The sequence below is a fragment of the Lonchura striata genome, chromosome 5, assembly GCF_050655825.1.
Source record: "Lonchura striata isolate lonStrDom1 chromosome 5, ASM5065582v1, whole genome shotgun sequence".
Taxonomy (NCBI): Eukaryota; Metazoa; Chordata; class Aves; order Passeriformes; family Estrildidae; genus Lonchura; species Lonchura striata.
This window is the reverse complement of record NC_140707.1, coordinates 45,272,067-45,280,835: the sequence shown is the minus strand read 5'-3', so window position 1 is coordinate 45,280,835 and position 8,769 is coordinate 45,272,067.

The window sequence follows — 8,769 nt, the reverse complement described above, 5'->3', positions numbered from 1 at the left end:
ATGTGCTCCTTGTTTTGTGAGCCACTTTTCACAGTCTTAAGATTTAGTTTGGAAGGTACCTAGGCAATTACAGACTGAAATGGGCTTTTTGTTTTTGGAAACACCTGTTAAACTCATGTTTAATGTTTTTGAGATCACAACTAGGCATCCATCTACACCTTCATCTACACCTAAATAATCTTTATAAATCCAGCCTTTAGGCTGGGATTTCATTACTCTCTCTGCTTTTGAAGCAAAGCTAAATTAGAGTCCCACTTCCTCAGGCATCTTGTCCTCTCTCTTCTCATCTGATGTTTATAGCCTTTCCAGTCTTATAGTAAAGCTAATAAGGCTTGGAGGCATCATTTCCAAAATCAAATTTAAAAATTGCTAAAAATGTTCCAAGTACAGTAAATAAGAAGAGCAGTATTTTGACACAGGCTGTTTCAATGTGCAGTTTACCCTCAGACAGCTTTATCATCACAGGTGAGGTAACAAGCTGCAGCACATGTAGCATATTTCTTGAAGCCAGATTGCTTTCTCAGTGCTTATTCCTTAGTTTTCTGTTTGCAAAAGATCCATCCAGTAGAAGTTCCATAGCAAGTCTGTAATTACCAGATTCCTGATAATGTGATATCTTTATTTATTTTGTCAAAAAAAAGTTATATGAGGTAGAAATTTTCTGTATATATTTTTTTTAATATTTCCTTAATATTTCCTTATTTATGCATTTTATATACTGTCTGTTTTTTTATATGGGGTTTTTTTTTGTTTTTTTTTTTTTTTTTGTTTTGTTTTGTTTTGTTTTGTTTTGGGGTGGTTTTTTTTGTTTGTTTGTTTTTTGTTTTTTTTTATTCAAAGGGGCCTTGATCCAAACCAATAGATGTGAAGGAAATTACTCTGATGAGCTTTGGAATATCACCTTAGAAATTACATAGCAGAATTTTCTTGAGCTATAATTAGTCATCCTTTCTAGTGAGCTGTTTCAAAGTCTTTTGCAGTTGATTTTTTACAGCTCTTGTCAAAGATTGTTAACCTATGATATGATCTCTTCTAAATACAGGGTAGTACACAGCCCTCAAAGACATTTGCTCATTGCATGCTTCTAGGGGTTAGACACTTAATGATATCCTATCAACATCAGTGAGAATAAATGCAGAATGTACCTCATCAGTTACTGAATCACAAAATCACATATTTTTTGAAGTTGGAAGAGAACTCTTGAGACTATGTAGTGCAATCCCACTTTTCAAGCAAGGTCAACCAAAGCTTTTGCTGAATTTCAAAAGATTCTTATCTGCTCAGTTTTCCAGCCTGTTTATGCCTCTCTGAATGGTAGCACACCTCTCTAATGGCTAGTATATTTTAGCCATTTCTCCTGGTTTTGTATCAAACCTGCTCAGGATGACCCCTTCCCCATCACCCATGTCATTAATGAAGATGTTTAATAGTTATGGTGCCAGTATTTGATCCCTGGACTATGCTGTTCGTGACTGACCTCCAGCTGCTCTTCCCTCCAACCCTCCTCCAGGCTAAACAGTCTAAGCTCTCTGTCTTCCTGTGGAAGGAGCTCCAGTTCCTTCCCCCCTTGGTAACCCTCCACTTGCCCTCTCCACTACCTCCATTTCTCCCTGGCACTGAGGAGCCCAGCACCGGACACAGATGAGTATTGGGAAAGGATCACTTCTCTCCACTTACTGGCAACACTCCTAATTACAGCCAAGGATTTCTTGGCCTGGTTTATCATGAGGACACATTTTTGGCTCCTCCTTAACTTGTTTTCCACCAGATTCTCCAGGTCTTTTTCTACAAAACTGCTTTCCAGCCAGTTGACTCCACGATGCATTGTTGCATGAGGTTATTTCTCCTGAGGTGCAGAACTTCACATTTTCCTCTGTTGATTAAAGGGAACAGGACAAAATCTGTGCTTCTGATGACCAGGATAGTGATTCTGCTTTTTGTCCTAGTCCAGCCTCTTAGGATCCTGATTTCCACTATCCCTGGTTACTGCAGTCAAAGGATATCTCTGGATTCCACATTTGACCCCTTCTTCCCTGTTTTAAGTATCAGGTGCACCACTCCTTTTTAATTCCTAGATCACCTCTGTCAGGAAGCTGTTGTCAGTGCAGTTCAGAAACCTCCTAGTTTGCTTTTCCTTGCTATGTTGTTGTCAGACTGACATGTCAAGCATAAGAACCAGCAACTGGGAATATGAGACTTCTTCATGTTGTCTGACAAAGATCTCAACTACTCCTTTCCTATTGGTGATAGCAAAGAAGTAGTTGAGATTAGCTGCCCACCAGCACCCAACACAGCAGCTCAGCTCATCACTCTTCACAAGGCAGAGCTCCACATATTCCAGCCTATTTCTCACATAAAGAACAACTCCCTCTGGCATTCCCAGCCTGTGGTTCTTAAGGGGCCTGTGTTTGTGTTTTGCAGCACTTTATTGTGTCATCTATCCCACCACATCTCCATTGTTTTAATGAGGTCATAATCCTGTAACTGCACAGTTTCCCAATTCTTCCTGCTTTCCATCTGCGTGCATTAGTGTACAGGCATTTCAGGGGGCACTCAAGTGTGCTGACTCCCCATGAAGAGAATAAGAAATTCCCTCACAAGACTGTGGCACAAACATTTATTTATTTACATCCCCGTGCTTCTGGTGATGCCACTTCAGCCTGCTATTTTGATTGCTATGTCCCTTCTGTTCATAGAACCTCAGATCCTTTGTCTGCCTACCCTCTCCTCCACTTGCTATCATGAAGGAAAGGATCAGCAAATATTGTCGTGTTCTTTTCCAGATAAATTTTAACTGGTTTAACCTCCTGTGGAAATCACCAGAAAGTACAATTTCTAATAAAGAGATTTTTTATATATAAATTTGGCACACTTAGTACATTACTTCTTTGCTCTTCATTGGCAGAAAGATTATGGGGCTGGTATTAAGTCTTGCTAAGATTGTTAGTCTAGTTCTCAAATCAATCTTTTAGGAAAACCAAGGTTTTACTCACAATATATTGTAGTATTTAACTCACCAATGCATTTTCAGTCTTTTTTCAGATTTGTATTGGATTCACATATTTATTAGGCAAATTGATTGGTATTAATAAATTACAAACTTTAATTCTGTATTATTGCTTGAGTTATAGCCCTCCCAAATATCACTGTGATCTTTTCTTGTGATCTGTCACATTGAGATAAAACTTTTCATGGTGTTGTTTTCTTCCTTAGTGCTATTTCACCTCTTAGTGTTGTAGTTCATTATTGCTACAATTGTATTTTCTTTGTATACATTTTGAAATATCTAAATTTGATGTGCTGAAGGCATTTAATTCTAATCAGCAAGCTAGAACTAATAATTGAAATTCAGTAGAAAAAAAACAGAATTTGAAATGTAAACCAAAAATCCATTTAAATTTACATTTAATATTGGATTTACTTGTTTCTTATTTTTTTGTCATAAGGAAAATTTTAAACAGTTGACTTTGTCAATGTACAAACAAAAACTCATATTTACAAGGAAATTAGAATAATCTTGATAATAAGTTGCAGTAATAATAATAAATTAGTATCTTCTCTAGATTAAATGTTCATTATCTTAGCAATAATTATTATAGAGCTGTTTAGCACACAGAAAAGATATGTTTATCAGAGTCCACACTGGAATTCATAGTTGTAATATATTAGTATTTTGTGGATTATTTTTTGGTTGGTTGTTTTTTTTTTTAATTTATTTTTTCCTTTCAATAAGGAAGATAAACTTAATCTTAACAATTTTAGAGGCAGCATTCCATTATATAGGTGGCCAGCATTTACTGAAGAAGAAGCTATAAAGAACTAACTAAATACAACTCAAATATCTTTAGAAGCTTGAAGTCCTCTGTGTGACATACAAATAACCCACATAATTCAAGCTACATGATACAGAGGAAGGAGCAGTCCTCTGATAATTTAGTTGTCTTCTACACAACAATATAACTGTCTTGGTGACTCTGACAGCCTGAAGTTAAGTGTGAAGTTTCTTTTTGCAGTACAAAGTTAGCTATTTTAGAAATAAATCTGCACAAACCAGCACAAAGATCATGGGCATGTTTAGGCTAGCCAGAAAGAGAGCCCAAATGGAAGGAGCATCTTTTCAGTCTCATGGAAGAGCATATTTTCTGTTGCCTCACTTTGAGTCTGAATGGATACGTGTGTCACAATTTCAGGTACTTCCAGAAGATATTCACTTGTCAAAATCTTGTTTCATAGATCTCTCAAGACATCTATCACCTCCTTTCTGATATTCCCAATTTATCATATAGGGATTAAAACACCTGTGTCAGTGCCTGCTGGACTTTGAAAGTTCATCCATGTTCTAAGCAAATAGCACTAACTAGCACAGCAAGTGAGCATTCTAGGATAGGAACTGCCCGGCTGTATTTAGCATTAAAAGTTACTGTGTTAGGTGTTCAATGACACTAATATTCAGCTCTTACTTCTCTCCCTAGTGGCTGCTTTACTTACTGTATTTTATTCTTTGACCCAGCAAGCATTTAATTATACTGTGTAAAATAGAGCAACTTCAAAAGAAATTTAAAATACCTTTCACTAGTATTTTTTGCCATCATTTGATGACTAACAGTCACTTTAAAAAATTTTAAAAGCAGAGTATGACACAAAACCTAGATTTTACAAATTGGCTGAGTCCATTAACCATTGAGTTAATTCATAAAATAAAGAATAAATTTAATCTCACTTCCTGATCTCTTTTTAGGCAGAAATAGATGTGTGTTCACAATGCAATTTTCCAATGAATTCCATATGTGAGATAATGGAATATGCAACTCAGATCATAGGGGCCACACATCAGAAAGAAAGCAAGCTTCTGGGGTCTACAAACCAGCTGCAAAAATATGGGCACATGAGAAACTCTTGGCCAAAATCTAGATGTCTAGAGAACCTAAAAATAAAAAACCTACAAATATCTTCAGAAATTGCTGATATTCTGGTTTCAGAGAGAAGTAAATAAGCATTTTCAGAATTTAAACAGGTTCAGTGCTAATTATATGTAAAGTGCTTATTTGAGTGGTTAGATATTTGCATGGGTTTGAGCCAACTACTGAAACACAAAGTATATGTCAAGTAATGTTCAAGGTAAAGGCATGAAAGACTCTGTAAGTAGAAGTACTAATTCTGATCTGCATTTCCCCAGCAGTATGACTTAATTTGCTACTTGGTTGTCGAATCGTACTCTACATTGAGATTAGGTGTCCTTTCTGAACATTGGCACAAATGTAATAAGACTGAGTTGCCACTGTAAAAATTGTACAGGATTGGTAGATGGGAACCATATCTCAGTCAGGATGTGTTGTGGGAGGAGAGAGACTTAGGGCAGTACAAAAAAGAATTGTTATGGTGATGCATTATCTGTGGGTAGAAAAACTATGACTACAGAGAAAAATTGCTCAGCATGCACATGAACAGCTTAAGGAAGAACTGCAGAATGAAAGCAATGTCTTTTGAAAAAAACTATAAAAGCAGTTTGGGGTGTTTGTGATTTCATAGCATTGTTCTTCAGTGGACTAATAATTTCTTCAGACTTCTGTATTTTGTTTTAGAAAAATACAGCTATATAATTTTTAGGTAAAACAACAGGGTGTGTGTTATTTTTCTCTTCCAAGTCCTAGTTAAAATGATAAACTAAACAATGAAAACCTTGAAATGGTAAACTCAGATACAATGATTACCTACCATTATTAGCTGTACCTAATTTTTTTTCAAATTTCCTCAAACCTTTGGTATTCAAGCATTATGAAACAAGCCTAAGCACAATAAGATGTGGTTTTAAAACCAAATTTGTGGACTGGTTTAATGATTTTGATTACTTTGATATGCTCCTTCCCCACAAATGTAACAAGGAGAGATGGAAGTTGAATAATTTGATTCTGGAAAATATTTACTTCTGGGAGCAGACAATAAAATGGAGATACATTCACAAATTGAATGAATAATTAGATTAAGCAGAAAAGATACTTTTGCATGCACTTTTTGTGATGGCGCATGAGACAGACTTTCAAAAACCACTGGAGTGAAAATACTAGCTTTCTTGAAATCTAAAAATGTCTAAGGTCAGCCACACAAGACAGAGCTTCAAAATAACCATCTCTGCTTTAAAACATGTCTTCATACATCATATGTAGCTACCTCTTGTGTGGATAGCAACAAGCTGGAAATTGGTGTGGCGGTTGAGAGGAATTGGCCTCAATAGGGAATGAAGAGCCAGATGCTTTACCCAGATTTATAAAAGTAAAAGAAAGTGATAATTTTCAAAATTTTAATTTTTATTTTTTTAAATTTTATTTTTAAATTTTACCTGAGATGAAGGAAAGATTTTAACTGGCACTAATATTTTTATCTTATGGTTATTTTTGGGGGAATAACAAGACTGAGTTTGCAAGGATTTATACTTTGTTTTAGAAATTATATTTTAGAAATATCTCAGATATGTTTTCATAGATTAGAGTGCATGAGAATATGAATCAGGGGTATATATGCCACTCCAGTCCTGTAAAAAACATTTTAAAGAGGAACAAGTATGTTTTAGTGCCACAGTAAAAAGGGATGCTAATAATCATATTCACTGAAAAGTTATTTTCTAAATCATCACCACCCTTTAAAGTTTTTAAAATACAATAAAACCTGAATATTTTTTCATCATAGACTGGAATTCAAACCTGAGACCAACTACCACTCCACTAATGACCCTTTTCTTTGATATTATGGCTATAGACAGTGAGCATTAAACTGTCCAGCATCTCAAGGCTGACATATCAGATGTCTCCTTGTTGCGTTGAAATGAAGTGTCAAAGTGTTTATTTAGAATAAGACAGATGTACTGTGCGTAGTTTAGAATTAATACTCTCTTATTATGCTGAGGAGATTTTGCATCCTTTTGTACAATATTTTTTAAAATACTTCTTTTGTCACATATATTATCATAAGCAAATGGCTGTTGTCCACAGTATACTACAAACATCAGACCGAAAGCTGATACAAATAATAACAGCAAATGTGAAGTCTCTCTAGGAAAAAAACAGTTATGTTTAATGCACAATAATCTAAATTTTTAAAAAATAGAGAGTGAAGAGGAGAGTGGGAAGCTTACAAGAAGCAGGCCCTTGGGATCAGAATATAAAGGAGATGATATAAGGTTATGATTTCATTAAAAGATAAATCTGATGCAGGTCTAGGAACAAAAAGATGTCATCAGAACCACAAAGGAGACTGATAAACCCTTGGTCTAATCTGCTTCCTTCATTTCCATGCAAGAAATGAATGACTATAGGAATGGAGTAATGGAAATAGGATTAAATGTAACAGCACAGTATCCTCAATGGTGCCATGGTAACATTAAAGGGTTAAACCAATAATTTTTCATTAACTGGAAAATCATCATTCAGAAGCGAATGAAAAAGAAGTTGGCATTATAAGTGGATCAGAAGATGTCACAAAGAGAAGCCAGCCAGGTAAGTGTCACTCTAGAATATACAGGGAGATATGCTTCCAGTACAAAACCTGAAATATTAGTATCACTTGGCACATCACTTCTCTGAAGTATGGTAAACTACTCTCATCACTCATATTAAAAGGAACAAAACTTCAATCTGCGTGGGTAAAGGTGAGTGCTACTGGGATAACCAAAGGAATAGAAAGTCTTAAGAGAAGGATGTTATTTATAAGTACAAAGTGAGTTAAACAGAAAGGGGGAAGAGATACAGAATATTAAAACAGAAATAAATTATTTCAAACTGCTGATGAATACACAGTCCTACCACTGAAATGTTTTCACCTGTCAGTACAGTATTTGAATGGTCTTTCATGGCAGCTAGCAGAGACAAAACCCAGCTATAAGATGGTTGCTACTTCAGTCAAGACCAGTAAAAGTGTTTTGGGAGACTCAGTCCTATCCAAAGTTGTTAATTTCTTCAGCCTTAAGACAAAAGAGGGCTCTACTTCAGTTTTGAATAGATTTATCTCTCATGTCACTTAGCAAAGACAAAGATCCTGATCAGCACACACCCTTCATTGCTTTGAACACCTCTTTTCAGAAAATCCATCCCATATTTTAGGCTAGAATACTTACACACTCCTTGAAAAACTCCTTTTGAAATTACTCCCACCATCTTTTTTTAGTAGCTTAATGTGCTGAGATAATAAACTTGGGTCAGCATGGTCTTCTGAAACATCAAGTACATTTATGATGCTGGGGAAAGTTATTGATCAAGTGAGGCAATTTAGAAAGTACAATGGAACAGTGGAAATTTTACAGGTTCCTATGAAACTGAGGCACCCAAGTATTCAAATACTAAAATAAACATGCAAATTTATACCACCATGATTATAACTGCCTAGCAGAAGTGCAGCATTTATAGCAAGTGCCCAGTTGCAGAATTTCTACAGCAAGTGTCCAGTAATAGAAAAATTTCTAAACCAAAAATTTCACAGCTAAAAAAGTCTACAAATCCACAAGATCATCTCTTTTGTAAAAATAGGACTTGACCATGCAGGTACTAAAAGCCAAACAAAGAGTAATGTATTTTTATTAATTTCACTTTTGAATTATGCATTTCTGACTTTTTAGCATTTCATTTAAGAAACACATTTATAATTGATGGGAAAAGTTTGATTATTTTCCTGTGCTATCATATACTTTAAAATAATTGAGCCTAGGGGTGCAGAAGGCAGCTTCATTCTTCCTAATTGGGTTCATCTGAACTTTTTACAATCTACTCTGAGAAAATTTAA